The following is a 12,601-nucleotide window of genomic DNA, read 5'->3' as shown; positions in this document are numbered from 1 at the left end:
TTCTACTAAAAGGGACACTTAGGTTGGTGGAGTCTAAGTGGAACTGGTGGAGACCAAAACAGAGTGAATATTGGACTGATGTCAAACGGCGCCCGAGACCTTTAGCTATACCTCAACTGAAGAGAGGCCTTTTTAAAAACAGGATATTATCAGAATGGACCTTTAGGTTTAATTTCCTTTCTTTTTTCCTGTATATCTTCCCAGGCTGTAGTGAGAAGACCATCTGTTCTCGCTTCAGGTGTTAATTTGCCGGTGCTGCTGTTTACAAGCTACATGATTTTCAAATTTTTTCTGAGCACAATTTCTTCAATAAGTTCAATTAGTCCAACAACGTGCAAACATCTTCCCACACTCGGCTGTCTCAGCCAGTTGAGGAGTTTCTCTTTTGATCAGCAACACTGTTCCTCTCACTAATTAATGACCTCCAATCAGATCTCCCATGTCTTTCTTTCTCTTCTCAATGAAACTCAACCCCTCACTGCAGGAATGTGTTTAACATTTAAAGCCAACCCGCCCAACGGCAACATAAACCAGAGCTCAACACAACACATATTTTAATACATGATATTGCATCATTCTCGGTTTTCGTAGGAGGGCATTTTTATATTATAGCAGACCTTTTTTCAAGTCTATTTTTTTTTTAGAATAACTTTGCATGACCAAGTCACCAACTTTGGCACGCAACTCTGTGAAAGGTTTTGGCCTTAAAGCCCACACGTGTTGGCTTCTGGCACATTCTAATGCAACTATTTTATCATAAACACTGATCTAGATTGTTACAGTTAGACATGATAACGACATCTTGCATCATAAACACACACATGGTGTTTGAACTGTATGAATATTCATTATTTTGAACGTATTCATGCTGCTTCTCTTTACTGTACACACTCGCAAACCTGGAGTGAAACGTGTTTGTGATCAAGTTAAATAGCCGTGCCAATACAGTTTTTTGGATTTAATTATGTTTGTAAGAGCAGCTGAAGCGCTAACGTCGCTCGTAGCTTATCGTACATCCCGGGGCAGCGGATCAGAGTAGATTAATATTGTAGCTGAATCAATACTGCTCACAGGCTTTTTATGGATATTAGACAACAAGATTAGCATTGATGAATTATTCAGTAAATACATCATTCACATATCTAGCATATTGTGGGGGTGAATTGCAATAACCATATCTAACTTTTCATAGCGTGCATCCAACACACACTAAATAGGAAGTCCGGTGGTTTGATTCCCTGCCCCTGCGTTTGTGATGATGAAGCGGTGTTTTTTTTCCGGCAGCCATGGCCGCCGTCAGCAGCTATAACTCTTCCGATCCGTCTGCCAAAAATATAGCCGCTATGGAGGAAAGCGGGCATCAGAGGAGTCCGTCTTGGCAGCAGCGGTGGACAGCAGAGCGGGCATCATGCCATCTTGATTTATGACGGTTATTTTCTATACCGCTCTGCTTCCTGACTCGCTGCCTCGCCAACTGGAAAAAAACATGTTTTTTTATGTTTTCTTCTATCTCAAATACCGTATATTTCCATTTTCAGGATTTAATTTGTTTTTTTTTTAGTTGCTTCTGCCGCCAAAAGCCGCAGCAGCTTCAGTAACAACTGTGATTGAGCGTACCTCAGTTCAGCATTTTCTGATTGGATCTCATGGAAGAATAAAAGGTTAGACACAGAATATTGATACTGCTGTGCTGCTTGGGATTTTTTCTCAAGACTTTAATTGAATGTTTATACGTTGATATTTGGAAACATAGGGAGGAAAAAGACTCATTCCTCAACACTTCCAATGGTGTTGGAGGAGTTAACGGATAAAATGGTCTCTGGCTTTAAGTCACTTTTGCGTTTCCCCTGTTCTGTTTGTCAAAAGCTGCAATTTCTTCTTTTACAGATTTGCTAAATTGCGGGGCCTAACAACACCCTTGAACAGTACATTATTGATGATACAGTACTGTCTCTCGTACCTTATTGCTAGAATATATTCTGTTTCTAACACACAGTGGTATATTGTACATTTGGTAGCACTTTATAATAAGTACACACTAATTAGCAGGGGGTCACTCAAAAACACAAAGCTGGCGTGATCATAAGAACAATATAACTTAAAAGGGATGCAAAGGACGACTGAATTGAATTGAAATAAAAAAACACAACTTATTTCTCCTCTGTCGTCTCACTATTGATCACGTTGACCGTCTCCAACTAAATCACGGGCAGAACGACAAACAGCCAAGCGCAGCAGATCTGGAAAAGAATAAATTGCAGCTTTTGACAAACAGAAAAGGGGAAACTGCAAAAGTAACTTAAAGCCAGAGACCAATTTATCCGTTAACTCCTCCATCACCATTGGAAGTGTTGAGGAGTGAGCTTTTTCTTTTTCTCGCTGTTTCTAAATATCAACGTATGAACATTCAATTAAAATCTTGGGAAAAGCTCGTTCTTCTTTCTGTCTGATTCCTCTCCTCTTGGCTCATGAAGGGTTTCCTGATGGTGCAAACTTCGTCTCATGGCCTTTCTGGGTCATTTTCAACACTTTTGGCCTCAGTAAGCCGTCTCCTCCACAGCTCTCTCACGCTACAGTGCACACTCAAAGTAACAGGTAGATTTAAATTGACCGTTAGTTGTCATGGCCTAACAACGCGCTTGAACAGTACATTATTGATGATACAGCACTGCCTCTTGTATCTCATTGCTTAAATATATCCTGTTTCTAACACACAGTGGTGTATTATATATTTGGTGGCACTTTAAAATAAGTACACGCTAATTAGCATTAGTACCGCATGAATACACACTGAATTCATCATTTATAAAGCACTATTCCAACATGAATACTCATTAGTAACTCATTTATAAACACAGTTAGAAATGGGTCATTCTTGATTAATAAGCCTAGGTTTTCATACTTTACAAATGATGGATTCCCCATTTGTAAATTAAGTATTAAGGACTTGTAGATGATTAATTTGTAAAGTGTTAGTAAATTCATGATTAATCTCGGTAGTTACTACTCGTTAGTTAAGTATTAGTTATTAACCCAAGCTTAACAATGAAGAATGAAACATCTATAACTGTGAATTGCATACTAATGTGTTCATATTTGGAAAAATGCTTTACAAATGATGAATTCGAGTGATGAAATAGTGCCTACTTATTATAAAGTGCTACCGTATATTTCACCGTTATGCTGACGACTCTGCTGTATCCGACTCAGAGAAATCTGCTTCAAGTCTTTTCTTTCTTTCCAGCGACTGTGGCGCTGATGATTGTTGAGATGATTGAGGTCCATTTTGATGATTTTAATGCTTAGAGCGTGAGTCAAAGTTCTGCAAACCTTCCTCCATCTTGTATTGTCCAAGCCCCTCCAGCTAGCACAGCTGGCAGCGTGCTACCTGCATCATTGCCCCTCAATTAGGCCGCCAATCATCCCCCATGTATTTTCACCTTTTCCTCCTGTTCCTTTTCCGCTCTGCCATTACAAAGCAAATTATATATAATTTCCACTCAATTTGTGTTTATTTTTCTTCGCTTTGTATTGTTCCAAGAGAAGGAACGAGTAAATGACTTTGTTGTCACCACCGCACGCACACGAGAATAACAAAAGCACAACAGAGAGGCTCGTACTCTCTGTTGTGAGTACGGCTTTTTACCTTTTTCCAACAAATAATTAACGCTCGGAGAAAACAAACGTTTGTGCTTGTGCAATCCACAATATTTTAATAAATACGGACAGAGAAAGTCTGTTAATGTTGTTTTTTGAAGGGTGGATTGGAGCAATTTGTATATATTATGCATAAAGTAAAAGGTCTGTGAGTGGAAATGAAGGCAATGAGGAGGATAAAGACCATATGACAGACAGTATTTTATAAATACCTTTTAGTAAATAAAGGGTAAAATAATTGCTGTAGAAATCAGGTTTTCCTGCTTCAGGCACTTGTACTTTTTTTACAAGTAATCTTTATTTTTCACATGCGGGTTAAAAGTGAATTGACTTTGGTCTTTAAACGCTTGAAGCCATAATTCTACAGCTCATATGAGCACGATATGAATACCAGGCCATTATATACTTGATCTCAACAAATCTGCAACTTCTTGCCTGATATGTTCTGCATAAATATGATCAAAAGTTAAGAGTCTAAGCAAAAAATGGCTTATTGATTTCTCCCCAAGTTTTTTAATTGTACAGTTCGGTGCCTTCCCATCATGCCACAGAGGAACATCTTCAGACAGATTGAGACCTAAAGCATCCAAAACTGACCGTTTCCTTCCGTAAGTTTCACCCGACGTGTTTCAAGACGAGTCTGAGGACCAATGAGATCGCAGGACCTCGAATACTGTTTCAATGCCGCTCGCGGTGCGGCCAAGAAACATGTCGCTCCGAGCGGTGATGACTATCTCGGCATCCGCCAATCAAATGTGACATTTTTAATAATGGTCGCCGGTTAATATTTCCTCATTATGTAAAGTGATCCTATTTAAGATAAGTATATTTTAATGAGACCTCGTTTTATGTTCCAGAAACATTAAAGCGCTTTGCTGCCGTCCAGAAAAGACAAGACAAGAGCTCCGTTGCATCTGGTGATAGTTTATTTTAATTTTTTTCTAGAAATTTGCAGAAATTCATTTACGAAAATATATTTTTTTGTGCGATATTAGACGCAGCAGTCGTACCGAGTCATTTAAGTTTTGTGTGTTCATTACTGGAGAGCGTATGAACATGATGAGATATGTCAGGTGGGGATATTTTAGGTACAGTACGAGCTTTGCTTATCTTTTATGTGGTAAAAAAAGACAATGCCAATCATACAGACGGTGTGTCATTATATCCTTACACCAGTTCTTATTATATGAGAGCTATTTATAAGGAAGATTTGAGTTTAAAGCTAGAATCACAGCCTCAACCAAAGCGTCTCGCTGGCTGCGGAGTCATAAAATGATCTTAGAAATAGATTTATTTAAATGTCCTGGTGCAGAAAACAACCTTCACTGAAGCACTGCGGCCCAACGCTGCTTGGAAACGACACAGCCGACGTCACAGCTGATAATAACAGTCATTACAAAAGAAAAAAGTACTTATTTTCAAAGCACTTTTCCTTCTCATGCAGCGCGCCGGTCACCACGCCGCTCCACAATGCGGTCCGCTCCGGATAATTATGGAAGATTGATGGAACATTTCAGGGTCAGAAATGAACTTTTGTCAAGCGAAATATGAAAGTCTTCGCTCACAGTTTTCACCTTGCCAGCACGACTCCATCTCGAACTTCACCCTCCTCTTCCTCTTCCTCCTTCTCTTCCTCCTCCTCCTTGCCACAGTAAGTGAATCAGGCCACGTCCGTCCTGGTGGCTCACATGATGGAAATAAGTCAATTTAGCCCCTCGAAATAGGCTCTAATTGATTTAAAAACAGGGAGCACATGCGTGTAGACGGACACGGCTGGGAGCTAACAGCACTTCCTTGTCAGGGGGAGTACTCTGGATGCGTGGGATCGAACACAGATAAAAAGAGTTTAGCTCTGAATTTCAGCCTTTGGGGTGTTTCACTGCCACAGAGTACTTTCTCCTGCAGACTTTATTGAATTGTACAGAATGACTCAGAGGGTTTCCTGATGCTACAGCCGGCCGGTACTCAATAATGTCACTTGTGGGGTTTTTTTCAAAACCTAAATGGCATTTTTCTTCTTTTGTGTCTCATTTGACTCGCTAAATTGTAGCGGGACGTCGGGGTCGAGCCAAACCGATGACTCACGTCGGGGTTTCTCGGCTGTGCCTGCATGTTATATTCAAGCCGCCCGAATCCCCCTTCTCCACAGCTCGCTCGTCCCACAAAAGGGAAGCAGAGAACGAACGAAGGGGCAGAGCCGAACAACAAAGTCAATAATTAATTGAGCGAGAAAAAAGACAAAGCTCCAAATTCTGTAATTAATCCGGTGCCTCATTATCGCGAATGTGCCGATGGAGATCAAGGCGCAGAGTTTGCTGCTCGCTGCCACTCGGCCACGGGAGAGACGCTGTTATTGTTGAGTTGAAACAACCGAGAACACAACCGAGAACACAACTGGTGGCGCAACACATTCAAACCGGTCTGCATGACTAAAACGAGCTGAACAACGTCGACGACTCAATTAGAGCAGATTGTTTCAGTCGCCAGTGAGACGGTGACTCGGCGTCCTGGAAATCCAGTTTGAGCTGCTAGTTTCACGCGTCTCTTTTTACATACGCCTGTTTCTGCGGAATGTGTGAAAAAAGCAAAAATTTTGAAAATTTTGAAAATTGTGAGAAAAGCAAAAATTTCAAAAATGTCATGGATTGTGAAAAAAGCAAAATTTAAAAAAAAATTAAAAATTAAAAAAATTGTGAGAAAAGCAAAAACTGCAAAATTTTCATGAATTACAAAAAAAAGCAAAAATTTTCGAAATTTTCGAAATTTTCATGAATTGTGAAAAATTCAAAAATTTCAAAAATTGTAAGAAAAGCAAAAATTTTGAAAAATTTGAAAATTGTGAGAAAACTAAAAATTGCAAAATTTTCCAAAATTTCATAAATTGTGAAAAAAGTAAAAATTTTGAAAAGTTTGAAAATTGTGAAATTTGTGAGAAAAGCAAAAATTGTGAAATTTTCCAAAATTTCGTGAATTGTGAAAAAATCGAAAATTTGTAAAATTTGTAAAATTTGGAATTGCAAAGATCTTCTTAACCATACTAAAACTGGGCTATCTCCACAACCAGAAGGACTATTTGAATGTTTAAAGTGATATAATATGCAATGATGCAATGACGTAAATAAAAACTCATGTGGCACAAAAACACTGTTTGAGCTGAAGTCACAGAGATCACAAGGTAGACGGGAGAAAAATACGTCATCACGTCACAACGTGAGCGCACTGAATGAACTGAATTTCAATCCCTACAATGTTCTAGCTATTAAATTAAATGAGATTAGACTATTAGACTGAACAACAACAGGGATTCACTGTGAAGCATAAAACAACTTCATCGGCATTTTAATGTAGCTTGAAAACAAAAAAACTGAAATAAATAAATAAAGGTTAAGGTTTTTATCAAAGGATATATATTTTATTTGCCTTTAGTTCATGAAAATAACTTTCTTCAGTTCATTTTAGCGTTAGCTTCAGTGTAGGCAGCAACCTGCTGTGAAGGAGCTGCACGACGTATCGGCTCGAGTTCACTGAGAGAGAAAAGGAAAGATGAGCTGAGGATGTAATTTAACCGGAGAGGCGGCGTGGACGGAAGCAAAGACGTGTCCGCGCAAGTTGAAGACGCTTCAACTGGAGGGTAAAAACATGTGAGTGTGAATTCACTGATGAAGGAAGAGAAGACCTGCAGGAGCCTGAAGGAGACGAGGAGGCAAGGAGGCAAGGAGGCGAGTCTCCTCGGGGGGAACGGACGGCTCTGTTCCTTCCTGAAGAGGCCTGTCTCCTTTGCTTCCTACTTCCTCTTCCTTCCACAACAACCACAAAGAGACACACAACGACCATAAAGAGACACACAACGACCACAAAGAGACACGCAACGACCACAAAGAGACACGCAACGACCACAAAGAGACATATAATGACAACAAAGAGACATATAACTAGAAAGAGACATACAACGAGTACAAAGAGACATAACGACCACAAAGAGACAAGCAATGACCACAAAGAGACACACAACGACCACAATGAGACTTGAAGAGACTCACAAGGATATTAAATAGTGGCAAAACAACCTCAAAGACACACTAAAAGACTACAAAGAGACACAACAAAACTACGTAAAGATCCAAAACAAAGATTCTGGACACAATAACTCTGGAAATGGAAAATGAAGGAAAGAAGAACTGTGACGCTCCAGTCGGCTCCGATTCAATAAGGTACTCCTACGATAAAAGCGTGAATGATGTGAAGCTACAAATCCTTCAAACATCGGCCGTTGGCCTTCTCACCGTGCAAACGTATAAAACACAAAATAAACCCTGCGTTTCAGATTTAAAAAGTCAACTCTGTCTCTTCCTGGCGAGCCGGTGAGGCGTCTCTGCTGCGGCTCTCCTTGTGTTTTACGCCTCGCGGCCATGAAATTACCCAAAGAAGTCCTCGCTGCAGGAGGCGCCGCCATCGCTCCTCCTCCATTGTTCCAGTTACTCGGCGACACGAGGGCAGAACAATCACGGGCCAATTTACCGTCCGACACCTCGCTCTGAAAGACACAAAAAAGAGAAACATGTTGTAGCTCACTCACTCAGGGTTTCAGCAGTGCCCCCTCCAAGCTTTATTGGAAATAAGTAACAGCCTGTCAAGCGCTGACAAGTGTGTGTGTGAGTGCGTGTGTGTGTGTGCGTGTGTGTGTGTGTGTGTGTGTGTGTGTGTGTGTGTGTGCAGTCTCCTGGACCTCAGGCGCCGCAGCCTGGAAGCCTCACAGCTCTGTCGGCTTCCACCGCTCTGCTTCCTAAGTGGCTTTCTGACTTTTGCTAATTTGTTTTGCTGAGCTTCTGGCAGGCCGCGGCCGATCTGAGGTCTGTTCTACATCGCTCTGTGTTGAGGAGAAAGACGTTTCTCTAACCCCGAGGACCAATTTCATCAGCAAAACAGTTCGTCAACATGAGTAAAGTTACGTTTTCACAAGATATGAAGACTCAAGATTACATTTTTCTTGTGCCTTAGTACACATAAAAACAGTAAAACAGTAATAAAAACAAGAAAGAAGAAGAAAAATACAGAAGCAAAATAAAATGTAATATACAGACGGAATAAAAAAGTACATAAAGTACTTGAATGTATTCATATTGCACCAGAAGAGTGGAGTTAAAGTGTTTGTGGTCGACTGCGAGCTCAGCTTGTTATGCAGCCTGACAGCAGCGGGAAGGAAGGACTTTCTGTAACGTTCCCTCAGACACCGGAGAGGAAGTGACAGAGATGATATTTATAAAAAACATCCATGTTTTCCAATCCAGCAGGCGACTTGTTTATTGTGTTTATCAGAAGTACACACTCTCTGTAATGTTCTTATAAAAGTACCAGTGTACCGCGTTCACATATCGGGGCCTGTTGACCTCATGCCTTGAGATAAGTGTGTATATATATATATATATACACATACACGGCATTATGTCTATATATATATTGCTTCCTGGATGTAGTCATGTCTTGTCGTATGCCCCTCCGTCATCCCTCTAATATTAAAGCAAGCAGCTTTGTGACGGCTCTATGTCAAAGCGCAGCAGCACTCGTAGAAGACAGACGGGTTTCGTGCTCGCGGCGTTGAATCAGACGCCGTCTCACTTTTCAATTGCAGAGCTGAGACCTGTTTATTCACACGGAGACGCACCTTAAAACCCCGCTGCGGCCTTTCATTCCCTCGCTTCTGCAGCAGTCTGCCCTTTTATTGCCCGGTGTACACACACACACACACACACACACACACACACACACACACACACATAAACACACACTGCTGAGTTTTTGCTCTGTTGTGTTTATTATCCGCGTTCGTATCTGTTTTCATGTCGCCGGTTTTACATTTAACCCGTTGAAAACTGTGAAAACCAGTGTTGGCTCCAGACCTCTTCTTCTCTGTTTGAGTCGTCTTAGGAACCCCAAATTAACTCCAATACTTGTGTTTATTGTATGTATTTGTTCAGCAAAGTCTTGGGAAAAAAATGTATATCTCTAAAAAAATCCCTTTCAAAAGATATTTTGATCATAACTATGAACATCCAGCATGATATGAGCCAGATTCCCCAAAAAAGCCTCCTGGAGCATCAATAAGACACCTTTTTAGAAAGATTAGGACCTAAAGAATCAGAATCTGCAACAACAAACACAATAAAACAAAGTCTTGTCCTGTTAGGAAGGAGTTTCAGTAAAAAAAACTGTGTCGTTCGGTTCAAAAATCGAAAAATTACCTATTTTAAGCCACAAGATTGTCTGAATGGGACATGCTGGGACTTAAAATGGGAGCGGCAGGATTTTCGCTCACTGTTTCCAAAACGTTGAAAAAGGTTTTCGTGAGCCTTTTGTCTTCATTTTGGATCCCAGTAAAAAAAACAAAAAAAGAAGTCAAATCTGAGAAATACTCTATTTCCATTGTTCAACTTGTCCCTAAATATTGATGAAATGTCCGACAGACGTTCCCCGCCAACGCTTTTCAGAAAAGGATGAAGGGAGAAGCTGATGTGTCACGACAACGGCAACAAATCAATTGTGATTCATATCTTATCTCACGGTTAATACCGCTGCTGTCAAGCCCACGTCTAGACATTCATTTGTCTGCCTTTTGTCCAAACAGTGGATTGTTACGTTTGTGTGTCGTCGGCTCAACCTCTTCGTTCCCAAAGAGACATTTCTGTCTTCTTACAGGAGGGAACCGAGATCTTCAGGTAGAAACCACGTAGAAGATGTTTTGTTAACACCTCAAAGCTGGAGATTCACCTGAGAGGCAGTGTGTAGTCTAGTAAAGGAGCATCCGACATGATGATGGAAGTCTACGGTGGCTGTTTTATGCTTTATTGTACCTCATGAGTTGCTGCAGCAATTTGGGGGTCGATGCAATTCGTCACATTGATTTAGTCAATTAAAAAAAACAGAAGAAAGTACAAAAATGATCAAAAATCTCTCCAAAAAAACAACATAAAGACACCGAGACGATGAGGAAAACCAGAGGAAAGGTCCTGCTTTTTAAATTCTCCTGTAGCATATGTAAAAAGGTATTACACTAATGCACTACTGTTTTTGTTTTTTCATGTTTTTCTTGTGTTTCTCGTGCAAACGTTGCAGAATGATAATTATCCTTGACAAACTTGAATTTCAGCGATTGGAAAGCGCTTCTGTTCCAGAAACTACTCACAAGCCCCGTTACTGTGCACATCCTTTATAAAAACATCCTCTGACTGTCCTCAGTCTCTAGTTTGTGCTCGTCAGGTTTCAGGAGGCTGTGACCGTCGTAGAGGTCACAGCGGGGGTCATTTCAAACCGGGACCCCAGAGTTTCTAGCGAGGGGTCGATATATAAAATGGCCGCTGGAGGGGGCTGACATCATCACACGTGAACACAGACGAGATCTCTAGATCCACAAGAGTGTCCAGAGTTTAAGGACGTCAGGATGAAGACAATTGTTTGAGAATTAGCAAAATAACACACAAGAAAAGCTTGTTTTGTGCCAAAGCGGTTGTAAGTAAGCAGCTAGCTGTTAGCATGCTAGTTTCAACACTAAACATAGCGGTCTTCACCTCTTCACATTTGTTAATACTTCTTAGACTTTCCACATTTAAAAGGATGCCGTTCTTCCTTCTTTGTTCATCATTTCAGCGTCCGGCCTGTGGAGGTGTTGACATGTTGTTTGTGTTGAGAACAAACTGCTTCCACGTGTCTTTTATTCTGTCTCTTCTTGTCTTCTGCATGTTGCTTTGACTGCTTTTCACTTTCAACGTCACGTGATCAACGTTGTCTTTCTTTTTCTCTCCTCCACCTCTTCCTCTTTTTGCATGCCCTCATCGTCTCTGTGCGTTGCTGCTTTGTGTGTGCCGGGAAAACAAAACACACAAAAAAACACACACACAGCTCCCGGTCCCCAGATACAAGAAGGTAAGTCGCCGAGATGAGATCGAACCCCAACCGGTCCCGTCTCATCAGTACGTAGTGTGATCCAACCCGCATCCAGCCCCGTAGAACCCACCGCCAACCCTTCATCCTCCTCTTCCTCCAATAAAACAGTGTTTTCCTGTGATGCGTTCCTCCGTCATTCTGTCGGTTCTCTTCTCTTCGGGGTCGTAAGCGACCGTCTGCTGCGAGCGATGACTCACCGAGATGAGTCCGCTCATCAGAAGCAAATACTTTATTAACAAATAGTGACAAGAAGCTAAAGCAGAGATTGATCACGCCGGATCGAAGGGTCGACCCGTTCACTGATTCATTAAAGGAAAAGTCTTTCCTCCCGCCAGACGCCGTTACTCATCCTGCGGCGCTTGTTCTTCAGGTAGATGTTTGTAATCGGTTGCAGTGATTTATATTTTTGGGTTTCACAAAAAAAAACCAAATTCATTTATTTTGCTCGTCCCGCTTCACCCGGAAACCCTTAAAGAAAATGTTGTCACATGAATCTTTCATGGCCACATTTTGATGAACTTAATCATTTTCACTTTCTTTTAACAAAATAAAACGTACAAATTAATAGCCGATCTTTTAAAACTCTCCCACATTAGCAGTAAAATGTTATTCACGATTTTACTTTATGAAGTTCCATTTGTGCCAATCATGTCTGAAAAGCCCAACGTGCCCATAAACCTGGTTTAATCTGGATTAACACCAAATTAGACGCAGCAGAATTTTTAATCCCGAGGGAAATAGTTGCAAATAGTTTATTCAACAATAAACCTTCAACTTTAACTTCAACTTTAACTTTAACTTCAACTTTAACTTTAACTTTAACTTTAACTCCAACACCTTAAAAATAGACGTCGCCCAAAGAAAACTGCATTTAAAAAGCGACTATGTTCAACCGCTACGCCGTGAGCTAGAAACTAAATATGCAGCACACACACACACACACACACACACACACACACACACACGCACACACACACTCTCTCTGTCTGGAAGCCAGTGTAGATAT

At 40.9% G+C, this 12,601-nt stretch overlaps 1 protein-coding gene across 2 annotated transcripts in view; it reads left to right on the top strand.

The window, feature by feature from the left end:
- doc2b (double C2-like domains, beta) overlaps positions 1–12,601 on the top strand; it is a 118,326-nt gene that overhangs the window by 55,740 nt on the left and 49,985 nt on the right. The gene's annotated exons all lie outside the window — the stretch shown is intronic.

Source organism: Clinocottus analis, unplaced genomic scaffold, assembly GCF_023055335.1.
Source record: "Clinocottus analis isolate CAN_PGR_092001 unplaced genomic scaffold, fCliAna1.0.p SCAF_17, whole genome shotgun sequence".
Taxonomy (NCBI): Eukaryota; Metazoa; Chordata; class Actinopteri; order Perciformes; family Cottidae; genus Clinocottus; species Clinocottus analis.
Note: the sequence above shows the minus strand (reverse complement) of the source record. Positions and strands in the feature narration are given on the sequence as shown.